A 23,725-nucleotide genomic window follows, 5' to 3' on the forward strand; every position below is an offset into this window, starting at 1 on the left:
CAAGATGGAGACAGAATCGATTGAGAAAACGAGGGACCAGTACCCCGTCTAAGAATCGAACGTTCATCTTTCAGCTTATGAGACTGATTTGCTTACAACTGTGTTAACGAGGCAAGCTGCGCAAATAGAACTGCAGAAGTTGCTTGTGCCAAGTAGAAAACTTATTTTTTTTCAGATTGTCACTGATAAGACAGCACATCTTTTCCCATATGGTCTAGCGGTTAGGATTCCTGGTTCTCACCCAGGCGGGCCGGGTTCAACTCCCGGTATGGGAATGTACTTTTCTGTACTGCCACCAACATTCAAAGACAAAGGTGTTTTTCAGACAAAAGTATTTCAGGTAGAATTTGCGTTAAGCTGTCGAAAATTCTGAACGCCATCTTTTGGTCCGTTCGTTGTGATGAACTTTGGCACAAGATTTAATTTGGTTTCATAGCTCAAATCAATCTCAACTAGCCCCTTTTACAGCAAACGTGTCAAGAGAATCAACAACCCATGTGTCCTGTCTGTCATTTGGGTTCGCAAATTCTTACTTATCAGAAACATTTTAAATCTGAAAGGGAAAGTTCTAATTTGGTGACAGAATCTCTTCAGAAAAGAGGGTACCGCTTCCCCATGTGAGGATCGAACTCACGAACTTCAGAATATGAGACTGACGCGCTCGCTACTGACGGGTGTTTTTCAGACAAAAGTATTTCAGGTAGATTTTGCGCTTAGCTGTCAAACAGCTCAAATCACTCTCATCTGCCTCTTTATACAGCAAACGGGTCAAGAGAAACAGCAACCCATGTGTCCCATCTGTCATTTGGGTTCACAAATCCTTACTTATCAGAAACGTGTTAGAACTGAAAGGGAAAGTTCTAAGTTTTTGACAAAATCTCTTCGGAAAAGAGGAGCCTGCTGCCCCGTGTGAGGATCGAACTCACGACCTTCAGATTATGAGACTGACGCGGGTGTTTTTCAGACAAAAGTATTTCAGGTAGATTTTGCGCTTAGCTGTCAATCATTCTGAACACCAGCTTTTGGTTACATTCATTGTGACGACCTTTGGCACAAGATTTAATTTTTTTTCATAGCTCAAATCACTCTCATCTGCCTCTTTATACAGCAAACGGGTCAAGAGAACCAGCATCCCATGTGTCATTTGGGTTCACAAATCCTTACTTATCAGAAACGTGTTAGAAATGAACAGGAAAGTTCTAAGTTTTTGACAAAATCTCTTCGGAAAAGAGGAGCCAGCTGCCCCGTGTGAGTATCGAACTCACGAACTTCAGAATATGAGACTGACGCGCTCGCTACTGACGGGTGTTTTTCAGACAAAAGTATTTCAGGTAGATTTTGCGCTTAGCTGTCAAACAGCTCAAATCACTCTCATCTGCCTCTTTATACAGCAAACGGGTCAAGAGAAACAGCAACCCATGTGTCCCATCTGTCATTTGGGTTCACAAATCCTTACTTATCAGAAACGTGTTAGAACTGAAAGGGAAAGTTCTAAGTTTTTGACAAAATCTCTTCGGAAAAGAGGAGCCTGCTGCCCCGTGTGAGGATCGAACTTACGACCTTCAGATTATGAGACTGACGCGGGTGTTTTTCAGACAAAAGTATTTCAGGTAGATTTTGCGCTTAGCTGTCAATCATTCTGAACACCAGCTTTTGGTTACATTCATTGTGACGACCTTTGGCACAAGATTTAATTTTTTTTCATAGCTCAAATCACTCTCATCTGCCTCTTTATACAGCAAACGGGTCAAGAGAACCAGCATCCCATGTGTCATTTGGGTTCACAAATCCTTACTTATCAGAAACGTGTTAGAAATGAACAGGAAAGTTCTAAGTTTTTGACAAAATCTCTTCGGAAAAGAGGAGCCCGCTGCCCCGTGTGAGTATCGAACTCACGAACTTCAGAATATGAGACTGACGCGCTCGCTACTGACGGGTGTTTTTCAGACAAAAGTATTTCAGGTAGATTTTGCGCTTAGCTGTCAAACAGCTCAAATCACTCTCATCTGCCTCTTTATACAGCAAACGGGTCAAGAGAAACAGCAACCCATGTGTCCCATCTGTCATTTGGGTTCACAAATCCTTACTTATCAGAAACGTGTTAGAACTGAAAGGGAAAGTTCTAAGTTTTTGACAAAATCTCTTCGGAAAAGAGGAGCCTGCTGCCCCGTGTGAGGATCGAACTTACGACCTTCAGATTATGAGACTGACGCGGGTGTTATGAGACTGACGCGCTACCTACTGCGCTAACGAGGTAAGATGCACGTGCCAATCTGCAGACGTTTCTTGTGCAAGCCCCCGAGCTGATTTTTTTCAATAGATACCTCAGTGTGTAGCTATCCATTCCCATATGGTCTAGCGGTTAGGATTCCTGGTTTTCACCCAGGCGGCCCGGGTTCGACTCCCGGTATGGGAACGCACCTTTTACTGTACTACTGCCAACAATCAAAGACAGAAATGTATTTTCCAGACAATAATATTTCAGGTAGATTTTGTACTTTGCAGTCAAAAATGCTGAACATCAGGGTATTTGTGGCTCTTACTGACCTTTAGCACAAGATTTCATTTTGTTTCATAGCTTAAACCATTCTCAACTACACCTTATTACTCCAAAGCGTCAAGGGACGCAACAATCCATGTGTTCTGTCTGTCACTAAGGCTCCTGTTTCCTTTCGAATCGGAAATGTTTCAGTGAGAAAGTTCTGAGTGGGTGACACAATATCCCAAGAAAAGGGGGGAGAATAGTTCCACGTGTGAGGAAAAAACCTCATGAACTTCAGATTACCAACTGACGTGCTAAGTACCATGCTCATGTGGCAACTTTTTTCTTTTGTGATGTAAAAGCTATTTAATCAGAGCAAAAACTTCTTTTTTTTTTTTTTTTTTTTTTTTTAAATTTATCTTGCTGCTTAGTGTATAACTTGTCCCACGTGGAAAAGTGGATAGGACCTAGTATCCCTGGTCGACTGGTTTACTTCCTGCTATGGGAGTGACACTCCTTTGGAACTAGTACACACATTCAAAAGCTGCCCCATGCCTTGTACGTGGAAACAGTTTAGGAACTAAATTGGTTATGTTTTGGTACTGAATCGGAAAAATCTGTGGCCCTGTAGCCAAGATGGAGACAGAATCGATTGAGAAAACGAGGGACCAGTACCCCGTCTAAGAATCGAACGTTCATCTTTCAGCTTATGAGACTGATTTGCTTACAACTGTGTTAACGAGGCAAGCTGCGCAAATAGAACTGCAGAAGTTGCTTGTGCCAAGTAGAAAACTTATTTTTTTTCAGATTGTCACTGATAAGACAGCACATCTTTTCCCATATGGTCTAGCGGTTAGGATTCCTGGTTCTCACCCAGGCGGGCCGGGTTCAACTCCCGGTATGGGAATGTACTTTTCTGTACTGCCACCAACATTCAAAGACAAAGGTGTTTTTCAGACAAAAGTATTTCAGGTAGAATTTGCGTTAAGCTGTCGAAAATTCTGAACGCCATCTTTTGGTCCGTTCGTTGTGATGAACTTTGGCACAAGATTTAATTTGGTTTCATAGCTCAAATCAATCTCAACTAGCCCCTTTTACAGCAAACGTGTCAAGAGAATCAACAACCCATGTGTCCTGTCTGTCATTTGGGTTCGCAAATTCTTACTTATCAGAAACATTTTAAATCTGAAAGGGAAAGTTCTAATTTGGTGACAGAATCTCTTCAGAAAAGAGGGTACCGCTTCCCCATGTGAGGATCGAACTCACGAACTTCAGAATATGAGACTGACGCGCTCGCTACTGACGGGTGTTTTTCAGACAAAAGTATTTCAGGTAGATTTTGCGCTTAGCTGTCAAACAGCTCAAATCACTCTCATCTGCCTCTTTATACAGCAAACGGGTCAAGAGAAACAGCAACCCATGTGTCCCATCTGTCATTTGGGTTCACAAATCCTTACTTATCAGAAACGTGTTAGAACTGAAAGGGAAAGTTCTAAGTTTTTGACAAAATCTCTTCGGAAAAGAGGAGCCTGCTGCCCCGTGTGAGGATCGAACTCACGACCTTCAGATTATGAGACTGACGCGGGTGTTTTTCAGACAAAAGTATTTCAGGTAGATTTTGCGCTTAGCTGTCAATCATTCTGAACACCAGCTTTTGGTTACATTCATTGTGACGACCTTTGGCACAAGATTTAATTTTTTTTCATAGCTCAAATCACTCTCATCTGCCTCTTTATACAGCAAACGGGTCAAGAGAACCAGCATCCCATGTGTCATTTGGGTTCACAAATCCTTACTTATCAGAAACGTGTTAGAAATGAACAGGAAAGTTCTAAGTTTTTGACAAAATCTCTTCGGAAAAGAGAAGCCCGCTGCCCCGTGTGAGTATCGAACTCACGAACTTCAGAATATGAGACTGACGCGCTCGCTACTGACGGGTGTTTTTCAGACAAAAGTATTTCAGGTAGATTTTGCGCTTAGCTGTCAAACAGCTCAAATCACTCTCATCTGCCTCTTTATACAGCAAACGGGTCAAGAGAAACAGCAACCCATGTGTCCCATCTGTCATTTGGGTTCACAAATCCTTACTTATCAGAAACGTGTTAGAACTGAAAGGGAAAGTTCTAAGTTTTTGACAAAATCTCTTCGGAAAAGAGGAGCCTGCTGCCCCGTGTGAGGATCGAACTTACGACCTTCAGATTATGAGACTGACGCGGGTGTTTTTCAGACAAAAGTATTTCAGGTAGATTTTGCGCTTAGCTGTCAATCATTCTGAACACCAGCTTTTGGTTACATTCATTGTGACGACCTTTGGCACAAGATTTAATTTTTTTTCATAGCTCAAATCACTCTCATCTGCCTCTTTATACAGCAAACGGGTCAAGAGAACCAGCATCCCATGTGTCATTTGGGTTCACAAATCCTTACTTATCAGAAACGTGTTAGAAATGAACAGGAAAGTTCTAAGTTTTTGACAAAATCTCTTCGGAAAAGAGGAGCCCGCTGCCCCGTGTGAGTATCGAACTCACGAACTTCAGAATATGAGACTGACGCGCTCGCTACTGACGGGTGTTTTTCAGACAAAAGTATTTCAGGTAGATTTTGCGCTTAGCTGTCAAACAGCTCAAATCACTCTCATCTGCCTCTTTATACAGCAAACGGGTCAAGAGAAACAGCAACCCATGTGTCCCATCTGTCATTTGGGTTCACAAATCCTTACTTATCAGAAACGTGTTAGAACTGAAAGGGAAAGTTCTAAGTTTTTGACAAAATCTCTTCGGAAAAGAGGAGCCTGCTGCCCCGTGTGAGGATCGAACTTACGACCTTCAGATTATGAGACTGACGCGGGTGTTATGAGACTGACGCGCTACCTACTGCGCTAACGAGGTAAGATGCACGTGCCAATCTGCAGACGTTTCTTGTGCAAGCCCCCGAGCTGATTTTTTTCAATAGATACCTCAGTGTGTAGCTATCCATTCCCATATGGTCTAGCGGTTAGGATTCCTGGTTTTCACCCAGGCGGCCCGGGTTCGACTCCCGGTATGGGAACGCACCTTTTACTGTACTACTGCCAACAATCAAAGACAGAAATGTATTTTCCAGACAATAATATTTCAGGTAGATTTTGTACTTTGCAGTCAAAAATGCTGAACATCAGGGTATTTGTGGCTCTTACTGACCTTTAGCACAAGATTTCATTTTGTTTCATAGCTTAAACCATTCTCAACTACACCTTATTACTCCAAAGCGTCAAGGGACGCAACAATCCATGTGTTCTGTCTGTCACTAAGGCTCCTGTTTCCTTTCGAATCGGAAATGTTTCAGTGAGAAAGTTCTGAGTGGGTGACACAATATCCCAAGAAAAGGGGGGAGAATAGTTCCACGTGTGAGGAAAAAACCTCATGAACTTCAGATTACCAACTGACGTGCTAAGTACCATGCTCATGTGGCAACTTTTTTCTTTTGTGATGTAAAAGCTATTTAATCAGAGCAAAAACTTCTTTTTTTTTTTTTTTTTTTTTTAAATTTATCTTGCTGCTTAGTGTATAACTTGTCCCACGTGGAAAAGTGGATAGGACCTAGTATCCCTGGTCAACTGGTTTACTTCCTGCTATGGGAGTGACACTCCTTTGGAACTAGTACACACATTCAAAAGCTGCCCCATGCCTTGTACGTGGAAACAGTTTAGGAACTAAATTGGTTATGTTTTGGTACTGAATCGGAAAAATCTGTGGCCCTGTAGCCAAGATGGAGACAGAATCGATTGAGAAAACGAGGGACCAGTACCCCGTCTAAGAATCGAACGTTCATCTTTCAGCTTATGAGACTGATTTGCTTACAACTGTGTTAACGAGGCAAGCTGCGCAAATAGAACTGCAGAAGTTGCTTGTGCCAAGTAGAAAACTTATTTTTTTTCAGATTGTCACTGATAAGACAGCACATCTTTTCCCATATGGTCTAGCGGTTAGGATTCCTGGTTCTCACCCAGGCGGGCCGGGTTCAACTCCCGGTATGGGAATGTACTTTTCTGTACTGCCACCAACATTCAAAGACAAAGGTGTTTTTCAGACAAAAGTATTTCAGGTAGAATTTGCGTTAAGCTGTCGAAAATTCTGAACGCCATCTTTTGGTCCGTTCGTTGTGATGAACTTTGGCACAAGATTTAATTTGGTTTCATAGCTCAAATCAATCTCAACTAGCCCCTTTTACAGCAAACGTGTCAAGAGAATCAACAACCCATGTGTCCTGTCTGTCATTTGGGTTCGCAAATTCTTACTTATCAGAAACATTTTAAATCTGAAAGGGAAAGTTCTAATTTGGTGACAGAATCTCTTCAGAAAAGAGGGTACCGCTTCCCCATGTGAGGATCGAACTCACGAACTTCAGAATATGAGACTGACGCGCTCGCTACTGACGGGTGTTTTTCAGACAAAAGTATTTCAGGTAGATTTTGCGCTTAGCTGTCAAACAGCTCAAATCACTCTCATCTGCCTCTTTATACAGCAAACGGGTCAAGAGAAACAGCAACCCATGTGTCCCATCTGTCATTTGGGTTCACAAATCCTTACTTATCAGAAACGTGTTAGAACTGAAAGGGAAAGTTCTAAGTTTTTGACAAAATCTCTTCGGAAAAGAGGAGCCTGCTGCCCCGTGTGAGGATCGAACTCACGACCTTCAGATTATGAGACTGACGCGGGTGTTTTTCAGACAAAAGTATTTCAGGTAGATTTTGCGCTTAGCTGTCAATCATTCTGAACACCAGCTTTTGGTTACATTCATTGTGACGACCTTTGGCACAAGATTTAATTTTTTTTCATAGCTCAAATCACTCTCATCTGCCTCTTTATACAGCAAACGGGTCAAGAGAACCAGCATCCCATGTGTCATTTGGGTTCACAAATCCTTACTTATCAGAAACGTGTTAGAAATGAACAGGAAAGTTCTAAGTTTTTGACAAAATCTCTTCGGAAAAGAGGAGCCCGCTGCCCCGTGTGAGTATCGAACTCACGAACTTCAGAATATGAGACTGACGCGCTCGCTACTGACGGGTGTTTTTCAGACAAAAGTATTTCAGGTAGATTTTGCGCTTAGCTGTCAAACAGCTCAAATCACTCTCATCTGCCTCTTTATACAGCAAACGGGTCAAGAGAAACAGCAACCCATGTGTCCCATCTGTCATTTGGGTTCACAAATCCTTACTTATCAGAAACGTGTTAGAACTGAAAGGGAAAGTTCTAAGTTTTTGACAAAATCTCTTCGGAAAAGAGGAGCCTGCTGCCCCGTGTGAGGATCGAACTTACGACCTTCAGATTATGAGACTGACGCGGGTGTTTTTCAGACAAAAGTATTTCAGGTAGATTTTGCGCTTAGCTGTCAATCATTCTGAACACCAGCTTTTGGTTACATTCATTGTGACGACCTTTGGCACAAGATTTAATTTTTTTTCATAGCTCAAATCACTCTCATCTGCCTCTTTATACAGCAAACGGGTCAAGAGAACCAGCATCCCATGTGTCATTTGGGTTCACAAATCCTTACTTATCAGAAACGTGTTAGAAATGAACAGGAAAGTTCTAAGTTTTTGACAAAATCTCTTCGGAAAAGAGGAGCCCGCTGCCCCGTGTGAGTATCGAACTCACGAACTTCAGAATATGAGACTGACGCGCTCGCTACTGACGGGTGTTTTTCAGACAAAAGTATTTCAGGTAGATTTTGCGCTTAGCTGTCAAACAGCTCAAATCACTCTCATCTGCCTCTTTATACAGCAAACGGGTCAAGAGAAACAGCAACCCATGTGTCCCATCTGTCATTTGGGTTCACAAATCCTTACTTATCAGAAACGTGTTAGAACTGAAAGGGAAAGTTCTAAGTTTTTGACAAAATCTCTTCGGAAAAGAGGAGCCTGCTGCCCCGTGTGAGGATCGAACTTACGACCTTCAGATTATGAGACTGACGCGGGTGTTATGAGACTGACGCGCTACCTACTGCGCTAACGAGGTAAGATGCACGTGCCAATCTGCAGACGTTTCTTGTGCAAGCCCCCGAGCTGATTTTTTTCAATAGATACCTCAGTGTGTAGCTATCCATTCCCATATGGTCTAGCGGTTAGGATTCCTGGTTTTCACCCAGGCGGCCCGGGTTCGACTCCCGGTATGGGAACGCACCTTTTACTGTACTACTGCCAACAATCAAAGACAGAAATGTATTTTCCAGACAATAATATTTCAGGTAGATTTTGTACTTTGCAGTCAAAAATGCTGAACATCAGGGTATTTGTGGCTCTTACTGACCTTTAGCACAAGATTTCATTTTGTTTCATAGCTTAAACCATTCTCAACTACACCTTATTACTCCAAAGCGTCAAGGGACGCAACAATCCATGTGTTCTGTCTGTCACTAAGGCTCCTGTTTCCTTTCGAATCGGAAATGTTTCAGTGAGAAAGTTCTGAGTGGGTGACACAATATCCCAAGAAAAGGGGGGAGAATAGTTCCACGTGTGAGGAAAAAACCTCATGAACTTCAGATTACCAACTGACGTGCTAAGTACCATGCTCATGTGGCAACTTTTTTCTTTTGTGATGTAAAAGCTATTTAATCAGAGCAAAAACTTCTTTTTTTTTTTTTTTTTTTTTTAAATTTATCTTGCTGCTTAGTGTATAACTTGTCCCACGTGGAAAAGTGGATAGGACCTAGTATCCCTGGTCAACTGGTTTACTTCCTGCTATGGGAGTGACACTCCTTTGGAACTAGTACACACATTCAAAAGCTGCCCCATGCCTTGTACGTGGAAACAGTTTAGGAACTAAATTGGTTATGTTTTGGTACTGAATCGGAAAAATCTGTGGCCCTGTAGCCAAGATGGAGACAGAATCGATTGAGAAAACGAGGGACCAGTACCCCGTCTAAGAATCGAACGTTCATCTTTCAGCTTATGAGACTGATTTGCTTACAACTGTGTTAACGAGGCAAGCTGCGCAAATAGAACTGCAGAAGTTGCTTGTGCCAAGTAGAAAACTTATTTTTTTTCAGATTGTCACTGATAAGACAGCACATCTTTTCCCATATGGTCTAGCGGTTAGGATTCCTGGTTCTCACCCAGGCGGGCCGGGTTCAACTCCCGGTATGGGAATGTACTTTTCTGTACTGCCACCAACATTCAAAGACAAAGGTGTTTTTCAGACAAAAGTATTTCAGGTAGAATTTGCGTTAAGCTGTCGAAAATTCTGAACGCCATCTTTTGGTCCGTTCGTTGTGATGAACTTTGGCACAAGATTTAATTTGGTTTCATAGCTCAAATCAATCTCAACTAGCCCCTTTTACAGCAAACGTGTCAAGAGAATCAACAACCCATGTGTCCTGTCTGTCATTTGGGTTCGCAAATTCTTACTTATCAGAAACATTTTAAATCTGAAAGGGAAAGTTCTAATTTGGTGACAGAATCTCTTCAGAAAAGAGGGTACCGCTTCCCCATGTGAGGATCGAACTCACGAACTTCAGAATATGAGACTGACGCGCTCGCTACTGACGGGTGTTTTTCAGACAAAAGTATTTCAGGTAGATTTTGCGCTTAGCTGTCAAACAGCTCAAATCACTCTCATCTGCCTCTTTATACAGCAAACGGGTCAAGAGAAACAGCAACCCATGTGTCCCATCTGTCATTTGGGTTCACAAATCCTTACTTATCAGAAACGTGTTAGAACTGAAAGGGAAAGTTCTAAGTTTTTGACAAAATCTCTTCGGAAAAGAGGAGCCTGCTGCCCCGTGTGAGGATCGAACTCACGACCTTCAGATTATGAGACTGACGCGGGTGTTTTTCAGACAAAAGTATTTCAGGTAGATTTTGCGCTTAGCTGTCAATCATTCTGAACACCAGCTTTTGGTTACATTCATTGTGACGACCTTTGGCACAAGATTTAATTTTTTTTCATAGCTCAAATCACTCTCATCTGCCTCTTTATACAGCAAACGGGTCAAGAGAACCAGCATCCCATGTGTCATTTGGGTTCACAAATCCTTACTTATCAGAAACGTGTTAGAAATGAACAGGAAAGTTCTAAGTTTTTGACAAAATCTCTTCGGAAAAGAGGAGCCCGCTGCCCCGTGTGAGTATCGAACTCACGAACTTCAGAATATGAGACTGACGCGCTCGCTACTGACGGGTGTTTTTCAGACAAAAGTATTTCAGGTAGATTTTGCGCTTAGCTGTCAAACAGCTCAAATCACTCTCATCTGCCTCTTTATACAGCAAACGGGTCAAGAGAAACAGCAACCCATGTGTCCCATCTGTCATTTGGGTTCACAAATCCTTACTTATCAGAAACGTGTTAGAACTGAAAGGGAAAGTTCTAAGTTTTTGACAAAATCTCTTCGGAAAAGAGGAGCCTGCTGCCCCGTGTGAGGATCGAACTTACGACCTTCAGATTATGAGACTGACGCGGGTGTTATGAGACTGACGCGCTACCTACTGCGCTAACGAGGTAAGATGCACGTGCCAATCTGCAGACGTTTCTTGTGCAAGCCCCCGAGCTGATTTTTTTCAATAGATACCTCAGTGTGTAGCTATCCATTCCCATATGGTCTAGCGGTTAGGATTCCTGGTTTTCACCCAGGCGGCCCGGGTTCGACTCCCGGTATGGGAACGCACCTTTTACTGTACTACTGCCAACAATCAAAGACAGAAATGTATTTTCCAGACAATAATATTTCAGGTAGATTTTGTACTTTGCAGTCAAAAATGCTGAACATCAGGGTATTTGTGGCTCTTACTGACCTTTAGCACAAGATTTCATTTTGTTTCATAGCTTAAACCATTCTCAACTACACCTTATTACTCCAAAGCGTCAAGGGACGCAACAATCCATGTGTTCTGTCTGTCACTAAGGCTCCTGTTTCCTTTCGAATCGGAAATGTTTCAGTGAGAAAGTTCTGAGTGGGTGACACAATATCCCAAGAAAAGGGGGGAGAATAGTTCCACGTGTGAGGAAAAAACCTCATGAACTTCAGATTACCAACTGACGTGCTAAGTACCATGCTCATGTGGCAACTTTTTTCTTTTGTGATGTAAAAGCTATTTAATCAGAGCAAAAACTTCTTTTTTTTTTTAAATTTATCTTGCTGCTTAGTGTATAACTTGTCCCACGTGGAAAAGTGGATAGGACCTAGTATCCCTGGTCGACTGGTTTACTTCCTGCTATGGGAGTGACACTCCTTTGGAACTAGTACACACATTCAAAAGCTGCCCCATGCCTTGTACGTGGAAACAGTTTAGGAACTAAATTGGTTATGTTTTGGTACTGAATCGGAAAAATCTGTGGCCCTGTAGCCAAGATGGAGACAGAATCGATTGAGAAAACGAGGGACCAGTACCCCGTCTAAGAATCGAACGTTCATCTTTCAGCTTATGAGACTGATTTGCTTACAACTGTGTTAACGAGGCAAGCTGCGCAAATAGAACTGCAGAAGTTGCTTGTGCCAAGTAGAAAACTTATTTTTTTTCAGATTGTCACTGATAAGACAGCACATCTTTTCCCATATGGTCTAGCGGTTAGGATTCCTGGTTCTCACCCAGGCGGGCCGGGTTCAACTCCCGGTATGGGAATGTACTTTTCTGTACTGCCACCAACATTCAAAGACAAAGGTGTTTTTCAGACAAAAGTATTTCAGGTAGAATTTGCGTTAAGCTGTCGAAAATTCTGAACGCCATCTTTTGGTCCGTTCGTTGTGATGAACTTTGGCACAAGATTTAATTTGGTTTCATAGCTCAAATCAATCTCAACTAGCCCCTTTTACAGCAAACGTGTCAAGAGAATCAACAACCCATGTGTCCTGTCTGTCATTTGGGTTCGCAAATTCTTACTTATCAGAAACATTTTAAATCTGAAAGGGAAAGTTCTAATTTGGTGACAGAATCTCTTCAGAAAAGAGGGTACCGCTTCCCCATGTGAGGATCGAACTCACGAACTTCAGAATATGAGACTGACGCGCTCGCTACTGACGGGTGTTTTTCAGACAAAAGTATTTCAGGTAGATTTTGCGCTTAGCTGTCAAACAGCTCAAATCACTCTCATCTGCCTCTTTATACAGCAAACGGGTCAAGAGAAACAGCAACCCATGTGTCCCATCTGTCATTTGGGTTCACAAATCCTTACTTATCAGAAACGTGTTAGAACTGAAAGGGAAAGTTCTAAGTTTTTGACAAAATCTCTTCGGAAAAGAGGAGCCTGCTGCCCCGTGTGAGGATCGAACTCACGACCTTCAGATTATGAGACTGACGCGGGTGTTTTTCAGACAAAAGTATTTCAGGTAGATTTTGCGCTTAGCTGTCAATCATTCTGAACACCAGCTTTTGGTTACATTCATTGTGACGACCTTTGGCACAAGATTTAATTTTTTTTCATAGCTCAAATCACTCTCATCTGCCTCTTTATACAGCAAACGGGTCAAGAGAACCAGCATCCCATGTGTCATTTGGGTTCACAAATCCTTACTTATCAGAAACGTGTTAGAAATGAACAGGAAAGTTCTAAGTTTTTGACAAAATCTCTTCGGAAAAGAGGAGCCCGCTGCCCCGTGTGAGTATCGAACTCACGAACTTCAGAATATGAGACTGACGCGCTCGCTACTGACGGGTGTTTTTCAGACAAAAGTATTTCAGGTAGATTTTGCGCTTAGCTGTCAAACAGCTCAAATCACTCTCATCTGCCTCTTTATACAGCAAACGGGTCAAGAGAAACAGCAACCCATGTGTCCCATCTGTCATTTGGGTTCACAAATCCTTACTTATCAGAAACGTGTTAGAACTGAAAGGGAAAGTTCTAAGTTTTTGACAAAATCTCTTCGGAAAATAGGAGCCTGCTGCCCCGTGTGAGGATCGAACTTACGACCTTCAGATTATGAGACTGACGCGGGTGTTTTTCAGACAAAAGTATTTCAGGTAGATTTTGCGCTTAGCTGTCAATCATTCTGAACACCAGCTTTTGGTTACATTCATTGTGACGACCTTTGGCACAAGATTTAATTTTTTTTCATAGCTCAAATCACTCTCATCTGCCTCTTTATACAGCAAACGGGTCAAGAGAACCAGCATCCCATGTGTCATTTGGGTTCACAAATCCTTACTTATCAGAAACGTGTTAGAAATGAACAGGAAAGTTCTAAGTTTTTGACAAAATCTCTTCGGAAAAGAGGAGCCCGCTGCCCCGTGTGAGTATCGAACTCACGAACTTCAGAATATGAGACTGACGCGCTCGCTACTGACGGGTGTTTTTCAGACAAAAGTATTTCAGGTAGATTTTGCGCTTAGCTGTCAAACAGCTCAAATCACTCTCATCTGCCTCTTTATACAGCAAACGGGTCAAGAGAAACAGCAACCCATGTGTCCCATCTGTCATTTGGGTTCACAAATCCTTACTTATCAGAAACGTGTTAGAACTGAAAGGGAAAGTTCTAAGTTTTTGACAAAATCTCTTCGGAAAAGAGGAGCCTGCTGCCCCGTGTGAGGATCGAACTTACGACCTTCAGATTATGAGACTGACGCGGGTGTTATGAGACTGACGCGCTACCTACTGCGCTAACGAGGTAAGATGCACGTGCCAATCTGCAGACGTTTCTTGTGCAAGCCCCCGAGCTGATTTTTTTCAATAGATACCTCAGTGTGTAGCTATCCATTCCCATATGGTCTAGCGGTTAGGATTCCTGGTTTTCACCCAGGCGGCCCGGGTTCGACTCCCGGTATGGGAACGCACCTTTTACTGTACTACTGCCAACAATCAAAGACAGAAATGTATTTTCCAGACAATAATATTTCAGGTAGATTTTGTACTTTGCAGTCAAAAATGCTGAACATCAGGGTATTTGTGGCTCTTACTGACCTTTAGCACAAGATTTCATTTTGTTTCATAGCTTAAACCATTCTCAACTACACCTTATTACTCCAAAGCGTCAAGGGACGCAACAATCCATGTGTTCTGTCTGTCACTAAGGCTCCTGTTTCCTTTCGAATCGGAAATGTTTCAGTGAGAAAGTTCTGAGTGGGTGACACAATATCCCAAGAAAAGGGGGGAGAATAGTTCCACGTGTGAGGAAAAAACCTCATGAACTTCAGATTACCAACTGACGTGCTAAGTACCATGCTCATGTGGCAACTTTTTTCTTTTGTGATGTAAAAGCTATTTAATCAGAGCAAAAACTTCTTTTTTTTTTTTTTTTTTTTTTAAATTTATCTTGCTGCTTAGTGTATAACTTGTCCCACGTGGAAAAGTGGATAGGACCTAGTATCCCTGGTCGACTGGTTTACTTCCTGCTATGGGAGTGACACTCCTTTGGAACTAGTACACACATTCAAAAGCTGCCCCATGCCTTGTACGTGGAAACAGTTTAGGAACTAAATTGGTTATGTTTTGGTACTGAATCGGAAAAATCTGTGGCCCTGTAGCCAAGATGGAGACAGAATCGATTGAGAAAACGAGGGACCAGTACCCCGTCTAAGAATCGAACGTTCATCTTTCAGCTTATGAGACTGATTTGCTTACAACTGTGTTAACGAGGCAAGCTGCGCAAATAGAACTGCAGAAGTTGCTTGTGCCAAGTAGAAAACTTATTTTTTTTCAGATTGTCACTGATAAGACAGCACATCTTTTCCCATATGGTCTAGCGGTTAGGATTCCTGGTTCTCACCCAGGCGGGCCGGGTTCAACTCCCGGTATGGGAATGTACTTTTCTGTACTGCCACCAACATTCAAAGACAAAGGTGTTTTTCAGACAAAAGTATTTCAGGTAGAATTTGCGTTAAGCTGTCGAAAATTCTGAACGCCATCTTTTGGTCCGTTCGTTGTGATGAACTTTGGCACAAGATTTAATTTGGTTTCATAGCTCAAATCAATCTCAACTAGCCCCTTTTACAGCAAACGTGTCAAGAGAATCAACAACCCATGTGTCCTGTCTGTCATTTGGGTTCGCAAATTCTTACTTATCAGAAACATTTTAAATCTGAAAGGGAAAGTTCTAATTTGGTGACAGAATCTCTTCAGAAAAGAGGGTACCGCTTCCCCATGTGAGGATCGAACTCACGAACTTCAGAATATGAGACTGACGCGCTCGCTACTGACGGGTGTTTTTCAGACAAAAGTATTTCAGGTAGATTTTGCGCTTAGCTGTCAAACAGCTCAAATCACTCTCATCTGCCTCTTTATACAGCAAACGGGTCAAGAGAAACAGCAACCCATGTGTCCCATCTGTCATTTGGGTTCACAAATCCTTACTTATCAGAAACGTGTTAGAACTGAAAGGGAAAGTTCTAAGTTTTTGACAAAATCTCTTCGGAAAAGAGGAGCCTGCTGCCCCGTGTGAGGATCGAACTCACGACCTTCAGATTATGAGACTGACGCGGGTGTTTTTCAGACAAAAGTATTTCAGGTAGATTTTGCGCTTAGCTGTCAATCATTCTGAACACCAGCTTTTGGTTACATTCATTGTGACGACCTTTGGCACAAGATTTAATTTTTTTTCATAGCTCAAATCACTCTCATCTGCCTCTTTATACAGCAAACGGGTCAAGAGAACCAGCATCCCATGTGTCATTTGGGTTCACAAATCCTTACTTATCAGAAACGTGTTAGAAATGAACAGGAAAGTTCTAAGTTTTTGACAAAATCTCTTCGGAAAAGAGGAGCCCGCTGCCCCGTGTGAGTATCGAACTCACGAACTTCAGAATATGAGACTGACGCGCTCGCTACTGACGGGTGTTTTTCAGACAAAAGTATTTCAGGTAGATTTTGCGCTTAGCTGTCAAACAGCTCAAATCACTCTCATCTGCCTCTTTATACAGCAAACGGGTCAAGAGAAACAGCAACCCATGTGTCCCATCTGTCATTTGGGTTCACAAATCCTTACTTATCAGAAACGTGTTAGAACTGAAAGGGAAAGTTCTAAGTTTTTGACAAAATCTCTTCGGAAAAGAGGAGCCTGCTGCCCCGTGTGAGGATCGAACTTACGACCTTCAGATTATGAGACTGACGCGGGTGTTTTTCAGACAAAAGTATTTCAGGTAGATTTTGCGCTTAGCTGTCAATCATTCTGAACACCAGCTTTTGGTTACATTCATTGTGACGACCTTTGGCACAAGATTTAATTTTTTTTCATAGCTCAAATCACTCTCATCTGCCTCTTTATACAGCAAACGGGTCAAGAGAACCAGCATCCCATGTGTCATTTGGGTTCACAAATCCTTACTTATCAGAAACGTGTTAGAAATGAACAGGAAAGTTCTAAGTTTTTGACAAAATCTCTTCGGAAAAGAGGAGCCCGCTGCCCCGTGTGAGTATCGAACTCACGAACTTCAGAATATGAGACTGACGCGCTCGCTACTGACGGGTGTTTTTCAGACAAAAGTATTTCAGGTAGATTTTGCGCTTAGCTGTCAAACAGCTCAAATCACTCTCATCTGCCTCTTTATACAGCAAACGGGTCAAGAGAAACAGCAACCCATGTGTCCCATCTGTCATTTGGGTTCACAAATCCTTACTTATCAGAAACGTGTTAGAACTGAAAGGGAAAGTTCTAAGTTTTTGACAAAATCTCTTCGGAAAAGAGGAGCCTGCTGCCCCGTGTGAGGATCGAACTTACGACCTTCAGATTATGAGACTGACGCGGGTGTTATGAGACTGACGCGCTACCTACTGCGCTAACGAGGTAAGATGCACGTGCCAATCTGCAGACGTTTCTTGTGCAAGCCCCCGAGCTGATTTTTTTCAATAGATACCTCAGTGTGTAGCTATCCATTCCCATATGGTCTAGCGGTTAGGATTCCTGGTTTTCACCCAGGCGGCCCGGGTTCGACTCCCGGTATGGGAACGCACCTTTTACTGTACTACTGCCAACAATCAAAGACAGAAATGTATTTTCCAGACAATAATATTTCAGGTAGATTTTGTACTTTGCAGTCAAAAATGCTGAACATCAGGGTATTTGTGGCTCTTACTGACCTTTAGCACAAGATTTCATTTTGTTTCATAGCTTAAACCATTCTCAACTACACCTTATTACTCCAAAGCGTCAAGGGACGCAACAATCCATGTGTTCTGTCTGTCACTAAGGCTCCTGTTTCCTTTCGAATCGGAAATGTTTCAGTGAGAAAGTTCTGAGTGGGTGACACAATATCCCAAGAAAAGGGGGGAGAATAGTTCCACGTGTGAGGAAAAAACCTCATGAACTTCAGATTACCAACTGACGTGCTAAGTACCATGCTCATGTGGCAACTTTTTTCTTTTGTGATGTAAAAGCTATTTAATCAGAGCAAAAACTTCTTTTTTTTTTTAAATTTATCTTGCTGCTTAGTGTATAACTTGTCCCACGTGGAAAAGTGGATAGGACCTAGTATCCCTGGTCGACTGGTTTACTTCCTGCTATGGGAGTGACACTCCTTTGGAACTAGTACACACATTCAAAAGCTGCCCCATGCCTTGTACGTGGAAACAGTTTAGGAACTAAATTGGTTATGTTTTGGTACTGAATCGGAAAAATCTGTGGCCCTGTAGCCAAGATGGAGACAGAATCGATTGAGAAAACGAGGGACCAGTACCCCGTCTAAGAATCGAACGTTCATCTTTCAGCTTATGAGACTGATTTGCTTACAACTGTGTTAACGAGGCAAGCTGCGCAAATAGAACTGCAGAAGTTGCTTGTGCCAAGTAGAAAACTTATTTTTTTTCAGATTGTCACTGATAAGACAGCACATCTTTTCCCATATGGTCTAGCGGTTAGGATTCCTGGTTCTCACCCAGGCGGGCCGGGTTCAACTCCCGGTATGGGAATGTACTTTTCTGTACTGCCACCAACATTCAAAGACAAAGGTGTTTTTCAGACAAAAGTATTTCAGGTAGAATTTGCGTTAAGCTGTCGAAAATTCTGAACGCCATCTTTTGGTCCGTTCGTTGTGATGAACTTTGGCACAAGATTTAATTTGGTTTCATAGCTCAAATCAATCTCAACTAGCCCCTTTTACAGCAAACGTGTCAAGAGAATCAACAACCCATGTGTCCTGTCTGTCATTTGGGTTCGCAAATTCTTACTTATCAGAAACATTTTAAATCTGAAAGGGAAAGTTCTAATTTGGTGACAGAATCTCTTCAGAAAAGAGGGTACCGCTTCCCCATGTGAGGATCGAACTCACGAACTTCAGAATATGAGACTGACGCGCTCGCTACTGACGGGTGTTTTTCAGACAAAAGTATTTCAGGTAGATTTTGCGCTTAGCTGTCAAACAGCTCAAATCACTCTCATCTGCCTCTTTATACAGCAAACGGGTCAAGAGAAACAGCAACCCATGTGTCCCATCTGTCATTTGGGTTCACAAATCCTTACTTATCAGAAACGTGTTAGAACTGAAAGGGAAAGTTCTAAGTTTTTGACAAAATCTCTTCGGAAAAGAGGAGCCTGCTGCCCCGTGTGAGGATCGAACTCACGACCTTCAGATTATGAGACTGACGCGGGTGTTTTTCAGACAAAAGTATTTCAGGTAGATTTTGCGCTTAGCTGTCAATCATTCTGAACACCAGCTTTTGGTTACATTCATTGTGACGACCTTTGGCACAAGATTTAATTTTTTTTCATAGCTCAAATCACTCTCATCTGCCTCTTTATACAGCAAACGGGTCAAGAGAACCAGCATCCCATGTGTCATTTGGGTTCACAAATCCTTACTTATCAGAAACGTGTTAGAAATGAACAGGAAAGTTCTAAGTTTTTGACAAAATCTCTTCGGAAAAGAGGAGCCCGCTGCCCCGTGTGAGTATCGAACTCACGAACTTCAGAATATGAGACTGACGCGCTCGCTACTGACGGGTGTTTTTCAGACAAAAGTATTTCAGGTAGATTTTGCGCTTAGCTGTCAAACAGCTCAAATCACTCTCATCTGCCTCTTTATACAGCAAACGGGTCAAGAGAAACAGCAACCCATGTGTCCCATCTGTCATTTGGGTTCACAAATCCTTACTTATCAGAAACGTGTTAGAACTGAAAGGGAAAGTTCTAAGTTTTTGACAAAATCTCTTCGGAAAATAGGAGCCTGCTGCCCCGTGTGAGGATCGAACTTACGACCTTCAGATTATGAGACTGACGCGGGTGTTTTTCAGACAAAAGTATTTCAGGTAGATTTTGCGCTTAGCTGTCAATCATTCTGAACACCAGCTTTTGGTTACATTCATTGTGACGACCTTTGGCACAAGATTTAATTTTTTTTCATAGCTCAAATCACTCTCATCTGCCTCTTTATACAGCAAACGGGTCAAGAGAACCAGCATCCCATGTGTCATTTGGGTTCACAAATCCTTACTTATCAGAAACGTGTTAGAAATGAACAGGAAAGTTCTAAGTTTTTGACAAAATCTCTTCGGAAAAGAGGAGCCCGCTGCCCCGTGTGAGTATCGAACTCACGAACTTCAGAATATGAGACTGACGCGCTCGCTACTGACGGGTGTTTTTCAGACAAAAGTATTTCAGGTAGATTTTGCGCTTAGCTGTCAAACAGCTCAAATCACTCTCATCTGCCTCTTTATACAGCAAACGGGTCAAGAGAAACAGCAACCCATGTGTCCCATCTGTCATTTGGGTTCACAAATCCTTACTTATCAGAAACGTGTTAGAACTGAAAGGGAAAGTTCTAAGTTTTTGACAAAATCTCTTCGGAAAAGAGGAGCCTGCTGCCCCGTGTGAGGATCGAACTTACGACCTTCAGATTATGAGACTGACGCGGGTGTTATGAGACTGACGCGCTACCTACTGCGCTAACGAGGTAAGATGCACGTGCCAATCTGCAGACGTTTCTTGTGCAAGCCCCCGAGCTGATTTTTTTCAATAGATACCTCAGTGTGTAGCTATCCATTCCCATATGGTCTAGCGGTTAGGATTCCTGGTTTTCACCCAGGCGGCCCGGGTTCGACTCCCGGTATGGGAACGCACCTTTTACTGTACTACTGCCAACAATCAAAGACAGAAATGTATTTTCCAGACAATAATATTTCAGGTAGATTTTGTACTTTGCAGTCAAAAATGCTGAACATCAGGGTATTTGTGGCTCTTACTGACCTTTAGCACAAGATTTCATTTTGTTTCATAGCTTAAACCATTCTCAACTACACCTTATTACTCCAAAGCGTCAAGGGACGCAACAATCCATGTGTTCTGTCTGTCACTAAGGCTCCTGTTTCCTTTCGAATCGGAAATGTTTCAGTGAGAAAGTTCTGAGTGGGTGACACAATATCCCAAGAAAAGGGGGGAGAATAGTTCCACGTGTGAGGAAAAAACCTCATGAACTTCAGATTACCAACTGACGTGCTAAGTACCATGCTCATGTGGCAACTTTTTTCTTTTGTGATGTAAAAGCTATTTAATCAGAGCAAAAACTTCTTTTTTTTTTTTTTTTTTTTTTAAATTTATCTTGCTGCTTAGTGTATAACTTGTCCCACGTGGAAAAGTGGATAGGACCTAGTATCCCTGGTCGACTGGTTTACTTCCTGCTATGGGAGTGACACTCCTTTGGAACTAGTACACACATTCAAAAGCTGCCCCATGCCTTGTACGTGGAAACAGTTTAGGAACTAAATTGGTTATGTTTTGGTACTGAATCGGAAAAATCTGTGGCCCTGTAGCCAAGATGGAGACAGAATCGATTGAGAAAACGAGGGACCAGTACCCCGTCTAAGAATCGAACGTTCATCTTTCAGCTTATGAGACTGATTTGCTTACAACTGTGTTAACGAGGCAAGCTGCGCAAATAGAACTGCAGAAGTTGCTTGTGCCAAGTAGAAAACTTATTTTTTTTCAGATTGTCACTGATAAGACAGCACATCTTTTCCCATATGGTCTAGCGGTTAGGATTCCTGGTTCTCACCCAGGCGGGCCGGGTTCAACTCCCGGTATGGGAATGTACTTTTCTGTACTGCCACCAACATTCAAAGACAAAGGTGTTTTTCAGACAAAAGTATTTCAGGTAGAATTTGCGTTAAGCTGTCGAAAATTCTGAACGCCATCTTTTGGTCCGTTCGTTGTGATGAACTTTGGCACAAGATTTAATTTGGTTTCATAGCTCAAATCAATCTCAACTAGCCCCTTTTACAGCAAACGTGTCAAGAGAATCAACAACCCATGTGTCCTGTCTGTCATTTGGGTTCGCAAATTCTTACTTATCAGAAACATTTTAAATCTGAAAGGGAAAGTTCTAATTTGGTGACAGAATCTCTTCAGAAAAGAGGGTACCGCTTCCCCATGTGAGGATCGAACTCACGAACTTCAGAATATGAGACTGACGCGCTCGCTACTGACGGGTGTTTTTCAGACAAAAGTATTTCAGGTAGATTTTGCGCTTAGCTGTCAAACAGCTCAAATCACTCTCATCTGCCTCTTTATACAGCAAACGGGTCAAGAGAAACAGCAACCCATGTGTCCCATCTGTCATTTGGGTTCACAAATCCTTACTTATCAGAAATGTGTTAGAACTGAAAGGGAAAGTTCTAAGTTTTTGACAAAATCTCTTCGGAAAAGAGGAGCCTGCTGCCCCGTGTGAGGATCGAACTCACGACCTTCAGATTATGAGACTGACGCGGGTGTTTTTCAGACAAAAGTATTTCAGGTAGATTTTGCGCTTAGCTGTCAATCATTCTGAACACCAGCTTTTGGTTACATTCATTGTGACGACCTTTGGCACAAGATTTAATTTTTTTCATAGCTCAAATCACTCTCATCTGCCTCTTTATACAGCAAACGGGTCAAGAGAACCAGCATCCCATGTGTCATTTGGGTTCACAAATCCTTACTTATCAGAAACGTGTTAGAAATGAACAGGAAAGTTCTAAGTTTTTGACAAAATCTCTTCGGAAAAGAGGAGCCCGCTGCCCCGTGTGAGTATCGAACTCACGAACTTCAGAATATGAGACTGACGCGCTCGCTACTGACGGGTGTTTTTCAGACAAAAGTATTTCAGGTAGATTTTGCGCTTAGCTGTCAAACAGCTCAAATCACTCTCATCTGCCTCTTTATACAGCAAACGGGTCAAGAGAAACAGCAACCCATGTGTCCCATCTGTCATTTGGGTTCACAAATCCTTACTTATCAGAAACGTGTTAGAACTGAAAGGGAAAGTTCTAAGTTTTTGACAAAATCTCTTCGGAAAAGAGGAGCCTGCTGCCCCGTGTGAGGATCGAACTTACGACCTTCAGATTATGAGACTGACGCGGGTGTTTTTCAGACAAAAGTATTTCAGGTAGATTTTGCGCTTAGCTGTCAATCATTCTGAACACCAGCTTTTGGTTACATTCATTGTGACGACCTTTGGCACAAGATTTAATTTTTTTTCATAGCTCAAATCACTCTCATCTGCCTCTTTATACAGCAAACGGGTCAAGAGAACCAGCATCCCATGTGTCATTTGGGTTCACAAATCCTTACTTATCAGAAACGTGTTAGAAATGAACAGGAAAGTTCTAAGTTTTTGACAAAATCTCTTCGGAAAAGAGGAGCCCGCTGCCCCGTGTGAGTATCGAACTCACGACCTTCAGATTATGAGACTGACGCGCTACCTACTGCGCTAACGAGGTAAGATGCACGTGCCAATCTGCAGACGTTTCTTGTGCAAGCCCCCGAGCTGATTTTTTTCAATAGATACCTCAGTGTGTAGCTATCCATTCCCATATGGTCTAGCGGTTAGGATTCCTGGTTTTCACCCAGGCGGCCCGGGTTCGACTCCCGGTATGGGAACGCACCTTTTACTGTACTACTGCCAACAATCAAAGACAGAAATGTATTTTCCAGACAATAATATTTCAGGTAGATTTTGTACTTTGCAGTCAAAAATGCTGAACATCAGGGTATTTGTGGCTCTTACTGACCTTTAGCACAAGATTTCATTTTGTTTCATAGCTTAAACCATTCTCAACTACACCTTATTACTCCAAAGCGTCAAGGGACGCAACAATCCATGTGTTCTGTCTGTCACTAAGGCTCCTGTTTCCTTTCGAATCGGAAATGTTTCAGTGAGAAAGTTCTGAGTGGGTGACACAATATCCCAAGAAAAGGGGGGAGAATAGTTCCACGTGTGAGGAAAAAACCTCATGAACTTCAGATTACCAACTGACGTGCTAAGTACCATGCTCATGTGGCAACTTTTTTCTTTTGTGATGTAAAAGCTATTTAATCAGAGCAAAAACTTCTTTTTTTTTTTTTTTTTTTTTTAAATTTATCTTGCTGCTTAGT

The 23,725-nt window shown here is 42.3% G+C and overlaps 17 non-coding genes across 17 annotated transcripts; 16 read left to right on the top strand and 1 right to left on the bottom strand.

Annotated features, from left to right (window-relative positions):
* The first annotated feature begins 203 nt into the window (after nt 1-203).
* On the top strand, nt 204-275 carry TRNAE-CUC (transfer RNA glutamic acid (anticodon CUC)). Its single transcript has one exon. It is a non-coding gene; the product is annotated as a tRNA-Glu (tRNA).
* Nucleotides 276-2,344: 2,069 nt separating this feature from the next.
* Nucleotides 2,345-2,416, top strand: TRNAE-UUC (transfer RNA glutamic acid (anticodon UUC)). Its single transcript has one exon. It is a non-coding gene; the product is annotated as a tRNA-Glu (tRNA).
* A 901-nt stretch (nt 2,417-3,317) lies between these two features.
* On the top strand, nt 3,318-3,389 carry TRNAE-CUC (transfer RNA glutamic acid (anticodon CUC)). Its single transcript has one exon. It is a non-coding gene; the product is annotated as a tRNA-Glu (tRNA).
* A 2,069-nt stretch (nt 3,390-5,458) lies between these two features.
* On the top strand, nt 5,459-5,530 carry TRNAE-UUC (transfer RNA glutamic acid (anticodon UUC)). The gene has a single exon. It is a non-coding gene; the product is annotated as a tRNA-Glu (tRNA).
* Nucleotides 5,531-6,428: 898 nt separating this feature from the next.
* On the top strand, nt 6,429-6,500 carry TRNAE-CUC (transfer RNA glutamic acid (anticodon CUC)). Its single transcript has one exon. It is a non-coding gene; the product is annotated as a tRNA-Glu (tRNA).
* Nucleotides 6,501-8,569: 2,069 nt separating this feature from the next.
* TRNAE-UUC (transfer RNA glutamic acid (anticodon UUC)) lies at nt 8,570-8,641 on the top strand. The gene has a single exon. It is a non-coding gene; the product is annotated as a tRNA-Glu (tRNA).
* An 898-nt stretch (nt 8,642-9,539) lies between these two features.
* TRNAE-CUC (transfer RNA glutamic acid (anticodon CUC)) lies at nt 9,540-9,611 on the top strand. The gene has a single exon. It is a non-coding gene; the product is annotated as a tRNA-Glu (tRNA).
* Nucleotides 9,612-11,049: 1,438 nt separating this feature from the next.
* TRNAE-UUC (transfer RNA glutamic acid (anticodon UUC)) lies at nt 11,050-11,121 on the top strand. Its single transcript has one exon. It is a non-coding gene; the product is annotated as a tRNA-Glu (tRNA).
* Nucleotides 11,122-12,008: 887 nt separating this feature from the next.
* TRNAE-CUC (transfer RNA glutamic acid (anticodon CUC)) lies at nt 12,009-12,080 on the top strand. Its single transcript has one exon. It is a non-coding gene; the product is annotated as a tRNA-Glu (tRNA).
* Nucleotides 12,081-14,149: 2,069 nt separating this feature from the next.
* On the top strand, nt 14,150-14,221 carry TRNAE-UUC (transfer RNA glutamic acid (anticodon UUC)). The gene has a single exon. It is a non-coding gene; the product is annotated as a tRNA-Glu (tRNA).
* Nucleotides 14,222-15,119: 898 nt separating this feature from the next.
* On the top strand, nt 15,120-15,191 carry TRNAE-CUC (transfer RNA glutamic acid (anticodon CUC)). The gene has a single exon. It is a non-coding gene; the product is annotated as a tRNA-Glu (tRNA).
* A 2,069-nt stretch (nt 15,192-17,260) lies between these two features.
* On the top strand, nt 17,261-17,332 carry TRNAE-UUC (transfer RNA glutamic acid (anticodon UUC)). The gene has a single exon. It is a non-coding gene; the product is annotated as a tRNA-Glu (tRNA).
* Nucleotides 17,333-18,219: 887 nt separating this feature from the next.
* On the top strand, nt 18,220-18,291 carry TRNAE-CUC (transfer RNA glutamic acid (anticodon CUC)). The gene has a single exon. It is a non-coding gene; the product is annotated as a tRNA-Glu (tRNA).
* A 2,069-nt stretch (nt 18,292-20,360) lies between these two features.
* Nucleotides 20,361-20,432, top strand: TRNAE-UUC (transfer RNA glutamic acid (anticodon UUC)). Its single transcript has one exon. It is a non-coding gene; the product is annotated as a tRNA-Glu (tRNA).
* An 898-nt stretch (nt 20,433-21,330) lies between these two features.
* Nucleotides 21,331-21,402, top strand: TRNAE-CUC (transfer RNA glutamic acid (anticodon CUC)). The gene has a single exon. It is a non-coding gene; the product is annotated as a tRNA-Glu (tRNA).
* Nucleotides 21,403-22,997: 1,595 nt separating this feature from the next.
* On the bottom strand, nt 22,998-23,070 carry TRNAM-CAU (transfer RNA methionine (anticodon CAU)). Its single transcript has one exon. It is a non-coding gene; the product is annotated as a tRNA-Met (tRNA).
* Nucleotides 23,071-23,158: 88 nt separating this feature from the next.
* On the top strand, nt 23,159-23,230 carry TRNAE-UUC (transfer RNA glutamic acid (anticodon UUC)). The gene has a single exon. It is a non-coding gene; the product is annotated as a tRNA-Glu (tRNA).
* Nucleotides 23,231-23,725: the final 495 nt, after the last annotated feature.

The sequence above is a fragment of the Dendrobates tinctorius genome, unplaced genomic scaffold, assembly GCF_039654945.1.
Source record: "Dendrobates tinctorius isolate UK_male_01 unplaced genomic scaffold, ASM3965494v1 ptg000272l, whole genome shotgun sequence".
NCBI classification, from domain to species: Eukaryota; Metazoa; Chordata; class Amphibia; order Anura; family Dendrobatidae; genus Dendrobates; species Dendrobates tinctorius.